Raw genomic sequence first — 21,989 nt, 5'->3', positions numbered from 1 at the left:
ATGCCTCCTACCCAAATACTGGTGCATAAATCTGAGTAGACACAAGTTGCCGTTAACTGCGCTTACCTCCATGTCTTTGCACCGGGTGAGTTCCTGCCTTGGACCTGGTATGGGCATGAGATCCTCACCCTGTGGCTCCAGGGCCGTGTACATTGAGCTGTTCAATGCTGTCTGGAGGTACCTGAGCTGGCTGGTGTACAGGTAGGACTGTAGCTAGGATCACACTGTTAACCTTCAAACCTTGCAGCCGAGCCGAGCTTTGCCAAGTTGCCTCTCCTGGCTGCAGGCGCTGCTGCTCTGTGGGTGATGCCCAGCCCACTGGCAGACTCAGCAGAGCCTCCCTTGGTCCAGCCGAGCTTGAAGGGGGTTTTGAAGTGAGATGGTGGACTGCCATCTGGGACATCATAAGTATAGATAACCATCCTGTTTTGTTAACTCACTGTGGGGCAGTAATCATCCAGGCAGGGGCAACTGGCGTGAAGGCAATAAAGGTTTAAATTGCCCTAGCAAGGCTCATCAAGATAACATCTGCTGGCTTCCCTGTATTCCCTGACACTCAGAAAGGGTGATTAGCATGAGCAGAGAGCTACGGTCATGTGTTCAGAAGTTGGATGGGTGTGATACAGAACTACACGTGTGATACTGCATCATACTGTATGCACACACCTACTTGCCCATACCATGGGTAGTCAAGTGAATGGTGTAGTGAAACTAGAGTGAGCTATGTAGAGCTTCACAAAGGATTGCAAGAAACCCCTTCCCTGTCACCCACTTCATTTAGTATGTGTTATGTAACATGTATTCAGTAGAAAGGAAAAGGCATTTGTATATTTGACTCGGAAGTATTTACAGTATTCTTTCACATGTACAATTCTCTAAACTAGTTCCCTGGGCTTTGGAAGTTCAACTGGGAAGAGAGGGAAGACCTAAAAAGTGTTCTTGTACATCCTGATAAAGCTAAGTTTTCAAGATCTACACAGGCTAGCAGTAAGTCTTTTAATGAATTTGTGTTTTTTTCTTTTTTTCCAGGGGATAAAGCTACTGTTCGTAGCCATACATGATAGTAAGATATCAGACCCAAAATGTCTGATGGCCCAGAACAGACTGTTTCCAAGCCTTGCATCTCAAAGCACTGGAATTTTAGAGGAACTCCAGTGTTTAGGGAAAAGATGGAAGTATGTTTCTAGCCATTTGTTCTGTTTCCTAAAGGGTTAGGGACCTCAGCATGAAATCTAGTCACGCCAGGTTGAGCAGAGCTCAGGAGAGCTTTTCCACAATACACAATGCACACAGTTCACATTATAGATGTCATTGCTCCAGTCATGTGTAGGAAGTACACACAAGCACGTATGCATGTGTTTTGAAAGAGGGAAATATGAATTTGTTCATATTCTGGTCTTTCTGTCACATGAGGATAGGTTTATTATCTTTTTGGGAATGATAGGACCCGGTTTAGTTTGAAATCAGCTGTAGGTGAATCAGATTCTAACAATATCTGCATTATAAAGTGATGGGTGATATACCATATATGAAACAGTAAATACAAACATAGCTGTGTCTGAATATGTGATATAGCTTTAGAGCAGAAATTGCAGTTTTGGGCACAATAGTCAGCATTAGATGGCATTTTTCTCCATTTATTTCTGTAGCAAAGTCATCCTGTTATTAGTGTAAAATGTGGGTGCTAGTGAAAGTGTGATTTGGCCCCAAGAGACGATGTTTTCTGGCTGAATTTATGAACAGAACCTGGGCTGCTATGAATAAATAACTAAAAAGCTACATAAAAGTATCGTTATTGACCCACCCAGAAGGGTTTGACACCGCAGTGATTTTGGTGCGGGAGCTCTTATTTTCAAGCGATATGTGCCACTTAGAATTCAGTATGGTTAAATTTTCATGATACATACACCGAAAGGCAAGATGTTAAACCATTCTGACGCTCTGCACCTATCCATCCTTTTTTTTTGCCCCCCTCTCTTACAGTTAATAGAAAGATTCATGATTCTTCATGGTTGTCTATCTAGTGTCTGACAGTACCGACTGCCCTGCTAAAGCAAGTCACTATCTATAATTGATATCCTTCTATGGAATAGGGTACCGGCTGCAATTGAAGGGTTTTGCTGAAAGCTCTTAAATCCTGACAAGTTCTGCCCTTGTTCTGGGTCAGTCGCTGAGCTGCACTGCTGGGATCCCAGGGTTATTTGAACTTGGTGCAAAAGGGATGCATGTGTTGCACATTAGCAAATTGCAAAGTTGGAGATGCCGCTGCGTTCGCTTTCCTGGTAGTCTTATTTACGGTGCATTGCACTCCTGAAAAGATTGCTTACATCACTGTTTGAACATGTGTATTATAGGTTTCTTTCTTTCACCACTTCTTAAGAAAAAAAAAGGATCTTATTTATTTTAAAGCCTCAGTTTGCTGCTGGGGTCTTTATCATTCTGCTGTTTAATTAATTTCTCTGCCCAGCGAGATATTATAATTGGGCTTAGCTGAGCTCAAGTTTGTTTTAAATATGTGATAAATGCACTTGAGTGCCCAGAAGCTAATGAGATATTGTATATTTTTATAAATCTGCTTTTTGTTGCAGTTTGTCTTTTTTTTTTCTCCCCCAGAAATCAGTTTAATAATAAAATATTGCAAAAGGGTTAGACACTGAAGATAAAAGTTTGTTTAAGAAAATTATCCTTCAAGGAAATGACTGAAGTTATTGTTAAATATTAATACAATAGCAATCAGAAAAACGCAGTGCTGCCTCTTTCTCATACCCCTTGCTGTGTAGCCTTGATAGTAATTATTTTTTATTCAAGAGCATTCTTGAAGAACCGTAGAGCTATTTTGTGTTAGTGTTTTCTCCTTCATTGTAAAGCAATAAAATTCTCTCGTTGTTACATTTGATTAGATGGGATTGAAAAGCCCTAAACTGACAGCGATGGCTTACATTCCAGATTGCATTTGCTGAGGTCTTCCTGCCTATTTGCAAAGCTCTGGCAACTGGACCGCTCCCCCAGCAATCCCCAGGGCAGCAGCTGTAACGCTCTGCCAGGTTCCCTGGTCGTACCCAAGCCAAAAGGAGAGATTCTTGTGTTTCTCAGGTACCTGTATGTTCCCAGGGTAATTGTGGTGCACTGAGGATACCCAGAGGAATCATTACTTGAAGTTCCCTGAGTTGAGTTCCTTAAAGTTTTTGCCCTCTGCTCATACAGAAAAGGTTTCGCAGCATCTGTAGTGACATGGGGTACCTTCATCAATGCTGTGTGCCTTGAAAGGTGGTTTGCACCACTCTCCGAAGGACCAGATGTCTTTGGAGTGGGTCATTCTGAACACCCAGAAATAAGGACACCCAAAGTCAATAGACTTTTGAAAGTCTCACTCCCTCTGCTGCCCTGCTGGGGAGTGGTAGGTGAGGACTGGAGAGAGCTTTATCTCTTTTCTCTAAAAAACGATCCAACTGCTGTAGGAGAATAAGACAGATTAGTTCCCTTGCATAATAGCTGCGGTGGCAGAGCTGTAAGTGATCCCAAGAGTCACGCATTGCCCACCGCTTGCAGGAGGAGAAACTGCCCCAAGGTGACAGAGCTGACAAGGTGCTACTCACAGCTGTGCCTGGAAAGAGGCAATTACACACAGCTGTCCCAAAATGCAGGTTATCCACTGTGCATTAGCAATTTCTCTTCACTGGGCACTAGAAGTGTTCCTACAGCTGGTCATGACACAGGTGAAGGCTCACCTACATGAAGCAAGTCCCTTCACAATACCAAACGGGTGTAATTACACATCCCAGTTTCCGTGTGTCTCCAAATACATGCAGGGATCTATTTACTTTTTAATTCTTCTTTGCAGAGGCAGTTTTCAGTGCATTTTCACTATAGTTTTGTTTGACTCTAGCGCAGCAATACAGAGACGCTTCTGCCTGTTCGCTGGCTCATTGTGCATGGCAGTGACAGCCACTGCCCTGAAAGGTTCAGAAATGTTTCCTTTAAATTGAAAAGTGTAAGAAATAGATAAGAACATGTAATCCATTATAGTAATCATTTTTTTCCTGACAAAAGGAGAATGTTTTACATACAACAGCAAAGGGGGTTTTGTTGGTGGTTTTATTCTATTTCATCTTATTTTATGTTTTGCTCAGTGGTGTTTGGACCCTAACCCATGTTTGGAGAAGCAACACTGTGGACAAAATAAATCATTCTTCCAAGTGAGAGAAGCCCAGGGCTTGGGACAACAGGGAGAATGCAGGGAGTTGTTTAGAGGCAAGCAAGCACCATGGAAAGGTTTTTTTCACAGTTTGTGCATCCCCTCAGTATATTTGGTCATTGTATCTGTGACAGAACAAGGAGGAGGAGGGATTATAGCAAATAATCATGAGAAACGTCTGTCCAGAAGTTTTTAGATTTTGAAATCTCTTCCTCACTGCCTGTTTAAAGGCTGAGTTATAATTACAACACCACCTTACTGTGCTGGATTATAGTTTTAAACTGTGCCAGAATGGTTTATAGGCCAGCAATTCATTCCATGGCATAGGAAAGCTAGTACGCAGATTTGATTTTCTCTTTGTTTCCCTATGGGTGCCTAACACAGACTTGTTTAAGTGAAGCAAGTCTTTAACCCCCCATCAAAGGTAACCATGTATGTGCTGTCAGGTTTTAAGGTTAAGTAATTGCAGACAGACCTCACTGCTGGTCTGTAGCCTCAGTAGCCCTTGGGGTCTGGCACAGCCCCCTTGCCTTCCCAGCACATCCTTGCTCCACGCCAGCCACCATCATGCCCTCTGCCTCCCAGCAGTGTTAAAAGTCAGCACTGCTACCTTGTGAAGAGATCTCTTTCACTCTGGGTTTGACCCAAGGGCCAGCTGTGCTTTGGCTCAGGTCCTCTTAAGCACTCCACTACACAAGTGCATCAGCAGTTCCCCTACCTAGAGTCTGGCTTTTGATGAATCACAGAGGAGAAAGGGGAAAAAGAGAAAAAGGGGGGGGGGGATTTCTTTTTTTGCTAGAGAAAGGTTTACAAAAAAATAAATCCACTCTAATCTGTGAAGTATTAGGAAGGGATTTAGAGAGAGAAATGTAATCATTTTTAAATTTTAATTCCTCTGTAATTAGCATTTCTTTCACAGAATTAAGAAAACATGTTGTTAGGCTGCTGCTGCTGCTGTTCATAGGAGTTGCCAAAGTCATTGTCTTTGAATTGGTGTCCCTGAAAGAGGCTGCTAAACTATTGACGTGTCCTTTAAATAGCACTTCTTTTTCCCTGTTGTGGGTAGGGATGAACAGTGCTCCTCCTATGCCTGGAGAAGTTACTCTAGCCATTTAAATTGAAATGGGAACAAGAGAGCACTTGAGTGGAAAGGGCAGTGCATGGCAGGGAGCAGGGCTCAGCCTCTGCCTGTGCATTTAATCACGAAGCACTATTTAGGTGGTTGGTGCATATACATACTTATTTGAAGTGTTTATTTTGCCTGCGAGTTCAGCTGGTGACCTCTTCCAGGTTAGTGATGTTTCATAGGTGATGTTGAGTTTTAGGGAGAAGTGCAGCTTCTTCCTGCCTTGCTACTGCTGACTAAGTCATTTGCTGTTACATAGCCTGTCCTACACCAGTGAACCAGTGGAAGATCTGCCTTGAACCTTCTGGAGTCCCCTGTTTGTTGTGATGTCTCTCTGCACTGCTTTTGTTGCCTCCTGATGAGTAGAACGCAGTTGTCCCAAGTGCCCTGTTCTCCCTCTTAGATTCCTATATTCTACCCGAAACGTTTGCCCATAGAAACCTGATGCCTGGAAGAAGAGAAATCTATGACTCCTGGCCCAGCCTCTGCATGTAGAAGTGCTTTTTCTCAGACAGAAGTGGCAGATCAGCATGCACAAATGGAAGCAGGGACAGGCAAGCTAAATACAGGCGTGAGTGCAGCTTCTACATTTGGTTTTGACATGGCTGGGCTTCATGGATTCATTTTTTTACAGTCTTTTTTGTTTGTGTAACCTCTTAATAGAAAGAAAAAAAATAAAAAAGCAGATGAGCCTTTTGTCGTGGTGAAACAAACCTAGTGTTTTCCAGTGCTTAAACTTTTGTGTAAGCATGACTTTTCTTCAAGGTGTCAGGTGCCTAATCTGTAAAATGAATGGGTGGTGGTTTTGTCAGGAGTGGGTCTTCTGATGGTTTGCACTGTAGGTATGAGGTCTGCCTATACCATTCTTACATGTATTGCAGGGCTGAGATGCTGCAGTTCTCAGTGAGATAAAGTAGTCAAGCTGAAAATGAAACAAAGCTCTAACTGTATCCCTCCTTGTGTTTAGCAGAGATAAACTACAGTGGAGTCTCAGTGCTGCTCCGTTTGGCTTCTGGCAGCAGCTTTAATTGGTAAAATGCAGATTTTTTTTTTTGATCAAGAGAGGATTATTCTTGTTATCAGTCTGGAGCATCTTATTTCAAGATGAAAAGGCTTCGCTGAATTACAGATGCCAACATTTTTACAAAGCACTTTGGCGATTGACATCTCAAAGAGAAAGTATGATTTATTAGCCTATAATGGCTAACACTGAGCACTGGGCTAGGTCCCACTGATTTGTGAAATTGCTTAATATGAATTGCCTTTTTGTGTAATTCAAGCCCCAGGTTTTTCAAATAAACTTAGAATATAAAGTGTATGAAACATTACATACCTGGAAAGGGAAAAGGGTAATGGGGCCGTGTAGCTAAAAAGAAAAGAAAGGCAAAGGAAGAAAGGGAAAAAAGAAAAGAGAGAAAAAGAAAGATAAGGAGAAAGAAAAATGAAGAGAAACAGAAAAGAAAGAAAAAGACCTACTTCTAAATCCATCTTGATGGTGCTTTTTTGCAGTAGGTTGATATCTTGGCAGAGTAAAGATTAATAACAAGCCTTGTCGCTATCAGTACCTGCTTGTCGATTCTCTGTAACAGGGCTGTCTGTTCAGCATGGAAATTATTGATTAAATAAAAATTGCTATTAGATTGTGATGTGATCCATAATCACAAACAATGGTGGACATTCCTCTTTCAGATCCCAAGCCATGCATCAAGCTTTTCCTTGCGGTAATTTATATTGTGCTGACACTCTCACCCATTAGGCTTTTATCCTCTCCTACATGTGTCAAGAAAGCACTAAAAGAAAGAACAGCAGCAGCACAGCGGCGGGTAGGAACTCACTAAGTTTTCAGAGAGAAGCACAATGTAGCTTTGCTTCTAGTTAGCACCTTACCTTCGCAGTGATTTCTGACAGATGAGGGCAAGACCCCTTGTATTTGGGGACCTTTTCTCAGAGTGTTTTCAGTGGTGGCAAGAGTTGCTCCACAAGTTTTCATACTTAAAATTGCTACTGTCCTTTTTTCCTTTGGTTGTTCCCTTGGCTCTGGTTTTATTTGTGATCGTTGCTTAAGGTACACCCATGGTTTGGCTTTCCATGTCAGGCTGATATGGAAAGGGGTTGCATCCAGGGAGATGAAATATGTTTTTTGGGCGTATTTTTACCGCTCTGGAGTGTGGAGTATAAGTGGATTTCCTGTATTTATTTAGCTCTGATGCTTCCTAATTTGAGGAATCCAGGGTTGGAGTGCTTCAGTTAAGACTGCATGGCTTTAGGCTGAGTTAATTAAAAAGATAGTATCTTGCTGTTCTCTTCACAGCACATGTGAGCACGGTACCAACTTTCTTCCTCCTGTGAAAGCCTTTGTCTAAAACTAAAGGAAACTCAGTCAAAATGTTTTCCAGAGTTTGGCCACTTATAGGAATTATGCCCACAAAGCTTCTCTGTCCCTTTGTCTCAGAAGATTTAAACAATATATATGTCAAAACTGATCAAGCCCACCTGGCCTGGCTGCTAGGGAGGAGAATTCCCCTACCTCTGGGCTGTGCATTGTAGATTTTTTTGCCAGTTACCAGCACTATGCAAGATTGCGAGAAGATTTTTGTATCTCTCTATGAGAACTGAGAATATAGAAGCTTAATACACTGTGGGTATGTGATTTTTTTTTTGTTAGTGTAATTTTTCTTAAAGTTAGTAATATTAAGGCTTTATCCTTTAAACTGTTATCAGTGCTAATTATCATGCAATGTATGTTCCTGTATCTCACTACTGTTGGGGTACTTTTTGCATCTCTTTCTCATGCCTAAACCATTTCCATTATCACAGATAATCAGGAAAATCCTACTTGCAGCATTTGACCGTTTGCCACGTTACACTTGGCTTAAGAGAGTGTTTAACAGTGAGTTTACCGTACTTCATTACGCAGGGCAAATACTAAGTTTTCAGGCTTGTCCACTGTCATTTTAATAAAGAGACTACTTCATTTTGCAAAGCTGGAACATGTGCCTTGCACAGCTCCCTCCAGTGCAGCCACTTTCTCTGTGTGGATCAGAGCCAAGGGATTACCAGCCAGGAAATTAATTGCCAAGGGGATTCCGACACTTACAGCTAGTAAAAAAAAAAAAAACTGAACAAAGAAGTGTCTTTTGTATCTCATTTTGTAGGCGCCAGGCTCCAGCTCTGATAGTTTTTGGATGAAGGGGAGTTACAGAGATACAGGACTGCCCTTTGGATTACTCCTGCAGACTTCTGGAGCTGACTGCCAGCACAAGTCTGTCCCGTTCAGATGGTGCCACAGTGGTGTTTAGGGGGAGAGATGAATCTTTGAGATAAACCAGACTGTTTAGAGTTGATTCTTAACTACCAGAAGCACCTGTAAGTTCACTGCCAGTCAACTGAAGGTAGTGTGTGGAATGCAGGGCAGAAAGAAAAGTTAGCCTTGGCTCTTTTCTAAGTCTACTAGGTTATACCCCAGTGTTCTACCAAGAGATCCTGTACAGTTTTCATTCCAACAACTCAAACATACGTTTGTAGTCTAGCTACAACAAAAGACTGTCTATGGTGTATACAAGAGAATAGAAAACATTATCCTGTGGCAAAAGAGATGAAAGAAGGTATCTCTGCTGCCGCTTCCTGGAGCATCAAGGGTGATTAACTTCTAACATGGGACAGACCTTAGCAAAGGTCTTTGCTAGGATGGGGTTCAGACAACCAAGCCTAGCGCAGGTGTGAAATACAAATTCTAAATGCGTGTCCAGTGGAAAAAAGCCAAGGAAGGTCTCGGAGGAGCAATAAATTGTTGCACGTGCTGGAGCTTGTTAGAAATGTTTCTTAGAGATGTTAGGAAGGAAGTTCCCGAAATACCTTCTCCAGTTCAGTCATGATGTCATGGCTTTAACACAGCGCTGCTTCTGTCACCCACCGATGTTGTATTAATTCTGCCAGGATCTCCTCTGTGATGAAACAAATGTTAAATCATACTAGTAAAGATTTTGATAATGCTTATCACTGCCATCATTTTTTCTTTGTAGTTTCTGTGAAAAGTTTTGTGTGTTTCTAAGTCACTAGATTCCTGAACTTCTTAGGGGGGTTTGTGCATTTCATTGCAAAAAGTGGATCAGGTGTTATCTCCTAATCTGAACTGCAGATTTCATAGATTTATTGAAAAAAAAATTTGCCATTCAACAGTCTCTTCCTGCAGACAAAGCATTGGTATTTTTATCGTACGGGCAATTTGGATGTGTCCATGTGGTAAGCATAGGACGCTCTTTAAAAACATTAAAAGACTTACTGATTGATTTACGCAGGAAGATCCTGCTGAGGAATATGCTTTCTTTGATTTTAAGTGGATCAGTGTTAGCTGTGCTGTAATCCTAAAAAAGTACTCAAAGCAGAAGAAGGTGCTTGGTTTTACAAAACCTGGTCCAAGAATGAACTAAATGAAGCGCATATAGCAGGCCCTGCCTACATGCTCAGTGTTACTGTCCATATGTTTAATACACTCTGAAGAGCAGATCCTATTTAATTGTCTCACATTCACCTTGCTATTTTGCCCTATTAGGAGCACAGGATTTTCTGTAAAAGAAGGCAATACTTTAACTTTTTTGTAAGGGATGAAGTACTTCTCTAATCCTTCTGCGTAGATAGGTGACCCATTGTACCAGTCTGGGAGTTTGGAAGACTTAAAAATCTTATTAAAATAGCACTTCTTTGCTTTTCCTTGTTGTAACTTGCTGTAGCCTTTCATAGATTTATAAGGTGGTTCCTGGGATTAAGCGGTTTGTCTCTGCTAATATAAAATGATATATGGTTACATTTTAACTCAAAGAGTGTGCTGGTACTGACTTGCTTGCACTTTATTTTCAAACCCATAAACCGAAAGGCAGTGTAAATTTTAACAGATTTTTGTCATTAAAACCATAGAATTTTTATGAGACAGCTCTAGGTTTATATATCATTTGGTACACCAAAGTTGTTGGGATATTTTGCTGCGTACTTCTTTTACTTCCATTTTTTTCTACTCTAGGCATCTTTACTGTTGAACCTTTATTTCTTGGCTCCACCAGTGGTCTGTATTGTGGAATGTCAAGATTAGAAATCTCTTCACATTTTATTTTCTTGTGAACATGCCCTGTTTTAAAGGAAAATGTTACTACTTTGAGCGTGGTTTGTGTGTCGGCTAGGAGCAATGGCTGGAATTTATCAAAGCCAAACAATATAGGGGGAGAATAGTTAATTTCAGGTTTAATATATATAGCAGGTCTGATTTCCATTGAAGTCGGATGAGTTATGGTGGCAGGAAGGAGGCCTATAGATTTTGTCTTCTGCAGCAATGTGGGAAAACATCCAAAGTATTTAGTTCTTCTGCCTCCTGTGTGCTAGTGGGCTTCTTGCGAAATAAGGACTGTATTTTCATTCTTCATACTATTTGGAAATAAGATGAAATGCCTTGTTGGAATGCCTCTTTATGATGACTTCCTTCTCAAGTGTGCTGGCAGGAGTCCTCTGTGGTCTTTTTTGCCAGTGAGAAAAATCCAAAAATAGAATATATGCTTTTAAGTGGGTTACACTAACATCTGTAGCAGTGCTAAGTGCTGGGCTGTTCAGGTTTTTGGTTTTGTTGTTTTTTTTTTTTTTTTTTTTTTAAGGTAAGGCCTGTTTTTCACATATGCTTTTGTTGAAGATTGTACACAGCCATATGGGAATTCAGATTTGTCAAGAAGGAATTAATCCATTGCTCATGTTGGGTACTGCCTGTGAGGGAGTTTTAATGCATTTTAACTTGGTTTTCCTGGAAATTCTGTAGCAGTTGCACGCAAAATCTATTTTTATCCCTAAAATGCAAAGATCATGAAGCAGAAAATTTTGAAGTTGAGTCTCAGGTGGTTTTCTCTTTTTCCATATTCTCATAGAAGGTATCAGTCAGTGCATTTTCTAGGCACGATTCACTGGTAATCTCAGACCTAGTGAAGGACAGATGTTTGGTTTCAGGCCAGCCTTTACCATCTTCCCCATCCAACTGTAGGAAAAACTCTTGCCCTTGTTTGTGCGCTACTGTTTTGACCAGGTTGGGAGAGAACTGTGTAGCAGATTTGCAGGTAATGTGGAGCTCTTTGCAGTGAGGATCTCCTCTGTTGTGAGCTTATGGCAGGAACAGGCATTGCAGCTCCTTGCTGTCTTGCCACAGAGCTGTTTCCTGAAGGCACGAATCCTTCCTGCACCTCACTCTGTAGCAGTGCTGCCTGTAGCCAGTACCCAGAAAGCCTGTGGGGAGAGCTTGTGTGTGTGTGTGACGGAGGAAGAAGGAGGGAAGGCAGGCAGAACAGGCTGAAGATCATCAATGCAGCGCTAGGGTGTAGGATTTGGAAGAAGACCACATTCAGTTGCTGTTGCACCGTAAAGGCCAACATCACAGTTTCATCACTGGGTCTTAAACCCTTCAGGAAGCGGCCTTTGTTCAGTCTCTTCTTCCAGCCCTGGCCTTTTGAGCAAAGTTGGAATTCTCCATCACAGGTGCACACCTCACCTGGCTTCTTTCTCCCTCCCTTCCTCCTTGTTAGTCTGTCTTAGGTCTCTTGCTTTACACTGCAGGCACCAAATTACCCTAAATTTTTCTTATGTGACTTTTTACACAGAAGCCAGGTAAAATGTGGGTGTAATTTGGGGATCTAAATGTGAAGAGCATAATAAACAAAAAGGAAAAGTGAGGCAAACATGGGTGTGAAAGATTCTTTTCCTTAAAGTTCTTTCTGTGTGTTGCTGAAGTTTTAGTGAAGGTGAAAATTGTAAAGGAGTTGTACCTGTCCGGTTGCCTTTTCCAAAAGGGATTACCCTCCAGCAAAAGGCTTTCTTGCTGTTAGCAGAGCAGTTACATGCTCAGTGCAGCTCTCAAAACGCACAGTTTGCACAAAAAATGATGCTGGAGTGAGTGGAAGTTGGGGGCAAGTTTACCAGCATCCATGCAGTGGTGTGGAGCATGTCACACAACCGCGGCGCAGGGAGCCAGGAGGGCAGCCAGAGCGGGGAAGTAAAGCAGACAGGCGGCAGACAGGTGGGGAGAAAGTGGTTGGGAGAAATGCCAGGAGCGGTCAGCTTGCCAGTTGGCCCCTTCTACTCTTTTAGGAGCAATGTGGGTGCACTTCTACCCTCCAGCCTCCTTCATCCCAGTGCCCCGAGAGCTTAGTCATCCTCACTGTTAACCTGTTGCATCTTTCCCTGCTTAGCAGTTCTCAGGAGAGCAGCGGGTACCCTTGGAGGGCAGAGACAAGTAACAAAAATATACCCATTTGAGAACAGTTGACTTCAGCATCTGGTTCGTAGTTTCCACTTTCAGTGCCTTCAGTTCTCTGCTGCAGCTCCCTCACACAAGTGCAATTAGCCCTGTCCTTGGGCAGGTCACAGATTCAGGTGGCTGAAAAGAGAGGCAGAACTTTTTTTTTTTTTTTTTTTTTGTAACATCACAAAATATGGAAGCTGTGATACCTTGCTTGAACTAAGGCAAATGCAATACAGAGCATCAGTGCTGGAGGAGCTGGCAAAGTCCAGTTATCACAGCAGCACACACTGAAAAATTATTTCCATACATTTGGAAAAAAAGCCAACCAAACAAACAGTAAAGAAAGCTGGAATTCCTGTAACATACCAGCTTTACCTATTAATCTCCCAGCTAGTAATACAAGAATTCAACCTTCAAGAAAGAGATGGCTCTTGATTTTAGACAGAGTTATGGAAGAGAATATCAGAGAAGAAACAAAGCCGAGAGGCATCAAAGCATCTTTCCTACCACTGCAAAAGTGGAATGATTAATGTCCACAACATTTATGTTGATGTTCTGGCAGAATGTCATTTATTAAATTTTCAGGTTTAGGAAATAAAGATGCAGTTTCTGCCTGTTGCTTTATAGCTGCATGCTCTGACACAAGAAATCAAGGGAGAGCTGTAAAACATTGCCTTTGATGGAGCTGCATTTTGCTGCTAACAGACTTAACTGTACTGTATACATGAATATATGTATATTAAATGAAACAAGAACAAGATGTGATCTTATTGGCAAAGAATCACCGCAATATCCCATAAGTTCCATTGCCTCCACAGGACATCCCAAAGTCTATAAAAAGCTGTCCAAAACCTGAGAACATAGATACAGGCTGAGGGAATCTGTTCCCGGCCTGAGAAGCAGGTTACGTTTGCCCTGTTGGGCATCATATCCGTACTGTATAACTACTATATCGGAGATTAAAAGATTGTATTATGTACCACTGCTTTATGTATGTATTATGAACTGCTGCCTTTATTTTTAGGATTAGATAACTTTTCTTTCCCTCCCTCCTTCCCCCAATGATTCTCTTTATGTCCTGAGGGCAGATCCTTTCTCTTAGGTCAGGAATGTAATAAGGCAGGTTTTCCTCTCTCCAGGATATTGTGTCTGTCTCACTGTGTTTAAATTGCCACGGAAAGCTCTTCTGAGCAAAATACAGTATTTTCTTTGTACAAGAGCCAACGATCAAGGTATCCTTGGGGACTTCTCTGTCTTTAGCATTTAAACATATAAGTTGGATATGTTTAACCTATTGGTAGGCAACGAAGACAACTACAGATTTTTTTGCAAGAGAACAAAAGGAGAAGCAGAAAGAGAACAGCTTTTTTTTTTTTTTTAACTTGGGGATTGAGAACTTTTATTGCTGCTGTTAGTGCAGAAAGAACAAAAACAATAATCAGACCTATATTTTAAGCTGAAATGGGGAAGTGAGAAGAAAACAGTCCTGCTGGGTTGTGTCCTTTGAATTAGTATAATCCTGTTTATTAGGAGTACAGTTTCACGTTTAGAGAACAAGACTTTTCCAAGCCCATACATAAAAAATCATTTGATTAACCAAGCTATGGCTTGATTAAACAGTGTTTGGGGCAAAAAGGTTACTCCTGCTTAGGCTTGTACTAAACTCCACAAAATGCGAATGTTCATTAATTATTTTTAGTTTGACTGTTCTCGGCCTTTGTGCATTCTTTGCTTCTGAACTTGTATGCCCCGTGAGACAAGAACAGTCTCTTTCCATGTGTTACACTGACCCCAGATCTTTAATACATTTTCAAATATGATTATAAACCCAGTCTTCTCCCAGTGGCAGTGCTGGCCCAAGACAGCTGTTGACCCCAACTGCCCTTCACATGGGAATGCCCCCTTGGATGCTGGAGTCAAAACAGCCAGATTAACCCATGCCCTTCAGACTGAGGCAGGTGAACAAGCAGTTTATGAGCTATTGAGCAGTGACATCTTGCTAAGAAAAGGTGATGAGCCGTTATGGGACAGAACCATTCAGTGTCTCAGTGTGGCCAGAGCATGATGTGATTCCCCCCTCACCACTTTTCTCCTTTCTTAGTGTTTCCATCCTCTCTTCCAGCCATTGGTTTCCATGCTGCCCTTCTCCTGTGCCTGTCATCCTCATCCATCTACTTCTGTGGGCTGTCTCAAGTTATAAATCATCATTATTTTTCAGTTCACTTGGCCTTCTAATTTTGATCCCTCCCTTTCTTCATTGACTGCTATTGCCAGTTCTCAAGGGACAGAGATGGGAATCCAGAACGGCACAGTAATAAATGAGCTTCAAGCATGAATTCAGCTGGAGTGCTGACTGAAGTCTATTTTTTTTCTTACAATTAAGTATTAAGAGTCATGTACTCAGAGTTCATACATTAAGTTTGTAAAATAGAGTAAGTTTTATTTCCTGTTTTTCCACATATTTAACTCCTTTCTGCAATTACCATCTTTTTCACTGGAACTTTTTTTATTCGGTGATTTTATTTTTTTCTTAATGAATAAAACCTTTGTAGTCACACTAGAGTTATAACCATTTCTGGTACTTTTTTTTTTATAGTGTTAAAAAAGTCCCACTCCTCTCTCTCACATGTAACCCCAAAATATCTGATTACTCAAATGTGTATTCCACTAGTCCTCATTTAAGTTTACAGTCATGACCAAATCCAGGGGGAGCGAGATGCTTCATAGTGGAAAACTTTGAAAATTAAATATTGAGATTGAACGACAAGATCAAACACTGCAGGATAAGGCGTGCAATGTGCAGACGGAGTATTTAGTGCATTCATTGTGCACAGAGGAAATTGCCGTGCAGGGCTTTTAAGATCCAGCTGATTTTAACTGTGGGTATTCTGTTCCAGGAAAGGTGTCAAGACTGTCGAGGCACTGACCTGCTTTGGGCCAGATCAGCAGATTGTATAAATTGTCATGTTGCTAATCAGCGTTAGCAGAGATCTATCACAACAGCATTTCCTAAATCTTCCATGAAGTATGCAAGACCGCCTCAAGAACTCTAATAGAATAACAATAAATGCATCCAAAGGAAAGGAAGCAGGAGTGGAGATAGTTATCTGAACTTCTCCACAGGCATGTGCCTATGCAGAAATGTGGAGTTCTTCATGTGTAGCTGTAGCTTCGACTTGGCTTTAGGAACTGCAAGCGGCTTAAGCATTTATACCAGCATAAAGGTTTAAAGCAGCTTAAGTGCTTCTTCCGTCTTGGGAACTAAAAATGGCTTAAGTACTTATGCCACCCTAAGGACACGAGGTCAAAAGCATACTCTTGACTTGTGCGGCAGGGAGGAGACAGTAGTCTCTTGTGGTTGTTTAGCCTGGTTGTGCCTACAAATGATTTTTGAAAGGACAGGCAGGAACCGTACCTGTTTTCCAGCAGATAAGAGGAAATTAAAATGCATGCGTTGTTCTAACAGAGTCACAGAGGTTAGAGAGAGACTTGATTAGAGTGATTGGAATGTGTCCGAAAAGTCTGCTGGGTTTTCACTCCATGGAGATGCAGTTTTTTTCCTCCTCACAACAGGATTTCTATTGTCACAGGATATTTCCTGCCTCACCAGGACCTCCTTTATATCCTGACTTCTCTACAAAGTCTTTGTCCGTCTTGCTGTGGACCATGGAGTTAATCTTTATCGAGATGTTAATGAGATGGTAGGGAGGCCTGCCTGATGTCATCTCTTAGTTGCCTGACGACCTAAAATGGTAGCGAGGAGCAATGATGAGCCGTGGATTGCATCCCTGGGGAGCAGGCAAGCCTGGGCACTTGCTTAAGTGCTGCCCTGTCACTCTGCTGGATGCTGATACTCTTTTTACAATCACTCAGATATCTCAGGAAGCTGTGTGGGTCAAGAACTGCAAAAGTATGCACACCACTCGTGAACAAGTGACTGCTTTCAGTGGGAATCAGGGACCCAAATACTTCTGTGTATGTGAGCTTCAGCTTTCCTGGGCATTGAGTCTCTGCCTCTACCATGGCCGCATGTTTGTTGTTAGGAAGGGTACATTCACAAGCTGTGAGGTACTCAGATGCTTTGGTAATGGTCTCAAGACCAAAGCGAAGGAGGGATGTGTACTTACACCTAAGCGAGGACAGGGAGGTTTGAATCTGTTATGCCAACTCGGGCGAGCTCTGGTGCACTGCACGTTATCCTGGTCGAGAAGGTGGAAGTTGTCCTAGAGCAGGTGAAGAGGAGGGCTGAGAGGACCACTGAGGAGGGGTGGACTAACACCAGGCAGTGAGGAACCTGGGAACAAAATGACAGGTAGGACACAGGGACTTCCACACCTCAAGCCAAAGTAGAGTCAGAGGGACAATGAGGACTTAGTCATCCTAGAGAAGATCAGAAGGAACCAGTTTGTTTAATCCAGCAAATGAAGGCAGAGAGGAGAGTGCTGTCAATTAGTTGGGGTAGGGGAGGGAGAGAAATAAACACTGTGCAGGGAAGGAGAGCTGGTTAAGCTGAAAGTTAGTGTTGGCACAAGAACAAATGAATATAAATCAGCTGTGCATAAATTGAAGGTAGAAATTAGTTGCTAACCAGCAAAGGAGTGAGTTCCTAGAAGAGCCATCCGCTGGGAGCAGAGGGAGCAGATCACCAATGCGCTGGGAAGATAGAGCTTGCTCCATTCGTGACTGGGATTATGTGTAGCAGGGTTTGCTACAGCGAGGGGTGGGCCTGGTGGCCAGGATCCCTCCTCCTGTTTCTAGCTGTATGTGGGCTTAAGGACAAATCAACATCTCCTATGCAAAACACATAAAGAAGCATTCCCTGCAGTACTTGCAGGTCAGGGACAAACCAGTCTCAGAGCTATCCAGTCTGTTACTGCTGGACCCAATCTCTGCACATTTCCTCTCTGCAGCCCATGGGCTCCCGGCCTCCCTTGTGCAGCTGCAGGATGTGTTTAGCAGCCTTTCCACCACGATGCCTCTTTGCCATTCACACTTTGTCTGTTGAGCAGCCGTTCCACGGCAACGCCTCTTCGCCATTCACACTTTGTCTCCTGTGCAGCAAATGCTCTGCTGGTTTGAGGGACTTTCTGTGGCAGGACAGTCCAGAGGGAGATTTGTGCTAGAAGATCGCTTAAATGCTGCTTCTGCTTGATGTCAGTGGTGAGACTTATTGAGAAGTTATTTAGCACCTCCTTTTTAAATTTTTCAAATACAGGCAAATAACTGTGAGACAAGAAAAAGAACTTGTATAATTGAAATTAAACCAATTTTTGACAATGGTGATATGCCTTCCGCTGTGCCACCAACTTCCCACATTGCCCCAATACAGCATGGTCTGTTCCCAGTTTTCTCCTAGCATATGCTAGGGTAGTGTGGCTAGGTTAGAAAGCACAATCAGATTTTCCTGATGTTTTCTACTTTATCCACCAAATAACACTTTGCTTTCAGATGCAATCTCAGTTGCAGGTGACAGTCATTCTTTTTGTGTTGTTCCTAGCTCATTCCACTGGTATGAAGGGGCTTTCCTCCTGCTGTTTGACTACTGAGAGAGCACATTTGGCCTTTGTTTATGTATTGAATAGCTAAAGGGTACCAAGCAATCAGCTATGATATGCTTAGATACTCCTTTCTTCTAAAACAATGTGGAGAAGGGAAATGGAACACTAAGATTGTCACAGATCCTACCTCCAATATCACCTCATGTCTCTGCTACAAGAGGGAGTTCCACGTATGGTGTGCATTGATTATATAAGGTGTTCCCTTTTAAAATAGTATTTCTTACCATGTGAGCGTTTATGCTTCCAGGACACTGCAGGTTGTGCTCCTTGTTACCTTGGTTTTTTTGAGTTTCCCCAGTAGAGATAACAGGCCAACTTCAGCCTTGATTTCGATGAATTTGGTGGCTTTTATTTCTCTGGAATTGAAATCCATCTCGGAGCTTCCTCCTTCAAAGCCAGGACGTTCTGAGACCAAAATCAGTATTTAGGTCAGTTCCCTCTTTTTTTAGGGTATTTTGGAGCCAAATGATAATAGCGACATTTTTTTTAAAGAAAAGAAAATGAGCCAGGACGGACTGAGGTTTGGTAATGAGCATTCAAGTGGCATGAAAGTGACTGGTATTCTGCAAATGACCCCTGTTTAGCAGCTTTTTGGAGCTGTGTGCAATGGGAGATAGCTAGTAGAATTCCAGCTTTTAATGGGGGCTTTTTTTTTTTTTTCAGGTCAGAAATTCTTAATAATACAGAGCTGGTGCTTCAGAGCCTTATGTTAGAAAAACTGACACTAGGGAGTAATATCATTGGCTTTCATGCGCCTATTTACTGTAATAAGGATTACCAATGTAAGTAAAACTTGCAGGTTTGGGCCTACAAAATTAAAAAGAAAAGCCTTTTCACAGCCTGAAACTGCATCAAAATTCAATTTCACCAGGAAAAAAAAAATCCTTCTGATCTAGTCCCTGGAATGTGACATTTCATGGGTGTAATAAGGTTACAAACAGATTATAAATTGAAACCCTATAAATCCTTATTGTACTGTACCAAGGCTTCTGCTTTGCATAATACTCTTATTCCTGACTGTTCTTTGTTTTACAAGCTCAAAACTATTCATTCACTCTCATAATAGAGACCAGGGAGCCAAAAACACCGTGCAAAATCCAAAGGTAATTATCTGAGTCAAAGAACGTGAATGCCAGAGTTCACAAATTTATGAACTTTTCTAATAGCCGTTGTTTGCACAGTGAGACCTCCCTCTTCCTTCAAACGTGTCATAAATTTTGCACGTTGTTTCTGCCAAATGATAATGATAAAAAATCCCAGTGTAGATTTAGTTCCCATTTTGTTTTTCTTTAGTTCTGCCTGCATGTCTGTAGCAGATGATGGATCAGTTTTCAGATCTTGAGTGGGTGAGGGCAGCTGAATCTGGCCCTCCATGGTCAGGATTACAAATGCTGTGAATCTCCTTGCCTGAGAGCGCTGCTGGCTTCTCCTGTTGGTTGTTGGTCTTTTACTTGTGCTGATTTAATGTCTAGCAAACGTCTTCTACCAGACCAGCATTCCAGTATTTGGGCGCATTTATAAGTCTGCTAAAATATCACCCCTCTGCAAAAAGCAATGGAGCATCTCATCTGAGAAGATGTCATGGGCTCATTTCTCCTAGGCTTTACCTGCTGGTGAGGATCCTCAGAGGCACTGAATGAGAATGAGTTGGCTTTGCAGGTGAGCTCTCAGAGGCCACTCAGAGCATCAGAGCCATGAGGGAAAACAGCACAAAGAGGAGTTTGGTCGTAGGAAGAGCAGAGGGAGTAGGAAAGGAGGGACAGGATAAGAGAGCGGGACAGACGAGTACAGAGGGATGCAGTTGTGCAGTGACCTGAGGGTGATCACGAGGTACCTGACAGATGAGCCAGTGGAGTGATGTAGAGAGGCAAATGATTGAGTCACCATCCTGGGCAAGCTTTGTCAGCTGCTGCTGTGAGCCTGGCCTGGGGAGGGAGCAAGGAAGGGAGTTTTACAGCCATGAGAAAGGCCAGGATGCTCACACTGATAAAGGCTAGAGGTCTGGAGCAAGAAGCAAGCTCATTTGCAGGGACAAAGAGAAACAGTGTCCTGTGGAGAATTTTTCTGAAAGAGCATCCATGGTGCCTGAGTGTCCACACAGCGGGAGGCGAAGGGAGGTGCTGTTGTGAACTGATTGAACCAGCCTTAAATTTTTTGTGTCCAATGGAAAGCATGTGTCACACACTCAGTTTTCATTTCCCTCTTGGCCATGTAGGTTTAACCAAATAACTCACAGTCTGTAATGTTTACAGAAAGATTTGTCCAAGAATTACTTCAATGCATTGAGTTTTGTCCCATTACTTCTTTCTCTTTCAGGAAAGAAGAGTGCCCATTAACCTCATTGTACTCTTCTGATGCCATTTCACAGCGCAGGGTATCTGTATGCTTTTGGTACAGGCCTGGGTAGTACAAATGGACTAGAAATCTGCACTCAAAGCACAAACTCCTGCAGATCGCGTGTTGTACGTTGTCCAGCACATCTGCTCTGTTCCCGCGGTCTGCGCCCCATCACAACTTTTAAGAAATGGCAATAAAGTTTCAGAAAGAGAAAAAGGGCAGTCATCTTTTATAGGCAGCACACATCTGTTTGCCATGGCTATGCCATATAATTGTGAACATAAGTGATTTTATTTGGTTTTCTCATTGTTTTCAGGACTTTAGAAAAATATGGGGATTATCTTCTTTGTGTTCCAGTATGAACTACTGAGTTTCTGTATGGCTGACTTTTTCTGTGAGCTACTTACAGAGCAGATAGAGGTTTAATCCCTGTGCTACAAACAAGTATGAGCTCTGGAAGGAATTTTTCTCATACCGTGATGGAAATAATCCCATTCCCTGAGAAATGCAGCCATCTAGTGGCACAGCTAGCAAGCTGTGGTAGAAAGTACAGCAACGGTGAAGTCTCTGAGGCAGGCTTTCTCCAAGAGTCCGGGAGGATGAGTCAGGCAGCGCCTGCTGAAATGCAAGCCTTCATAAACCTTCGAAAGTCCAGGCATAGGCTGCTTTTCTTGCTTTCTGAAGCTGTGCAAAAAAATTCAAACAGCTAAAACTTGAGAAAAAAAACCCAAAACTTGAGGCTGGCCCTGATTCATCTGCCCGTTTCTGCTCGGAAACACAATCAGTGAGACTTAAATCTGTATTTAAATTCTCTGCTGAGTGGGATCTTACTAAAGGGAATGGAACAAGCTGCTTTTCTGGAAGAGTAAAAGGTACGCAGCCCCTGGCTGTCTCTGGATACACTCACACCGATGACAGTGACCGCAGCAAGACACGTGCGTGTGTGCCAACTAGCCCAGGTCAGGTGTCGCTCCCAGAGCCTTTCAGGCGGAGCTGTACTTGGCAATGGCAAAAGCTGGCTTGATGAATGCTTCTGTCCTCCAGAGTTTTTTGTTACTGCAATGTGTAGGGTTTTGTTTCCTCTGCCACAACATGTACACTAACCCAATACATTTGCTGAAAGAAAATATGGGTAGTGGGGAGTTAGTTAAAAAGTTTGGTGGAAACTTGGTTTAGCAGTTCTGTTGATTTTTCAGGTTGGAGGACGTGTTTTTAAAGGCCTGGTTTTGTAAACCTTGTTTGGGTTTAGTGGCACTGAAGTAAGATTTCCCTGATCCAAGAAAGCAGTACTCAGTGAATCACACAAGTGGTGCCATGCATGAGGTTATGCAGGATCCGTTATCCAGACCTGGTCCAGTCCCTGTTGATGTCAGTAGAAACAAATTCGTGGGCTTTAGTGGACTTCCAATGAGATGTATAATTTGAACCCTGTGATCGCTTTGGAGCACAGACAATCTTACTCTTTCAGTCTGTCAGGATCCTGGCTCACACCCGAGCCCCGGTGCT

General features: G+C 42.4%; 1 protein-coding gene across 1 annotated transcript in view; it reads left to right on the top strand.

Annotated features, from left to right (window-relative positions):
• GLI3 (GLI family zinc finger 3) overlaps positions 1-21,989 on the top strand; it is a 67,431-nt gene that overhangs the window by 33,819 nt on the left and 11,623 nt on the right. The window lies entirely within an intron of this gene.

Source organism: Pterocles gutturalis, unplaced genomic scaffold (assembly GCF_000699245.1).
Source record: "Pterocles gutturalis isolate BGI_N339 unplaced genomic scaffold, ASM69924v1 scaffold18002, whole genome shotgun sequence".
NCBI lineage: Eukaryota > Metazoa > Chordata > Aves > Pterocliformes > Pteroclidae > Pterocles > Pterocles gutturalis.
The sequence above is the reverse complement of the archived record's forward strand: the minus strand, read 5'-3'. Positions and strand labels throughout refer to the sequence as shown.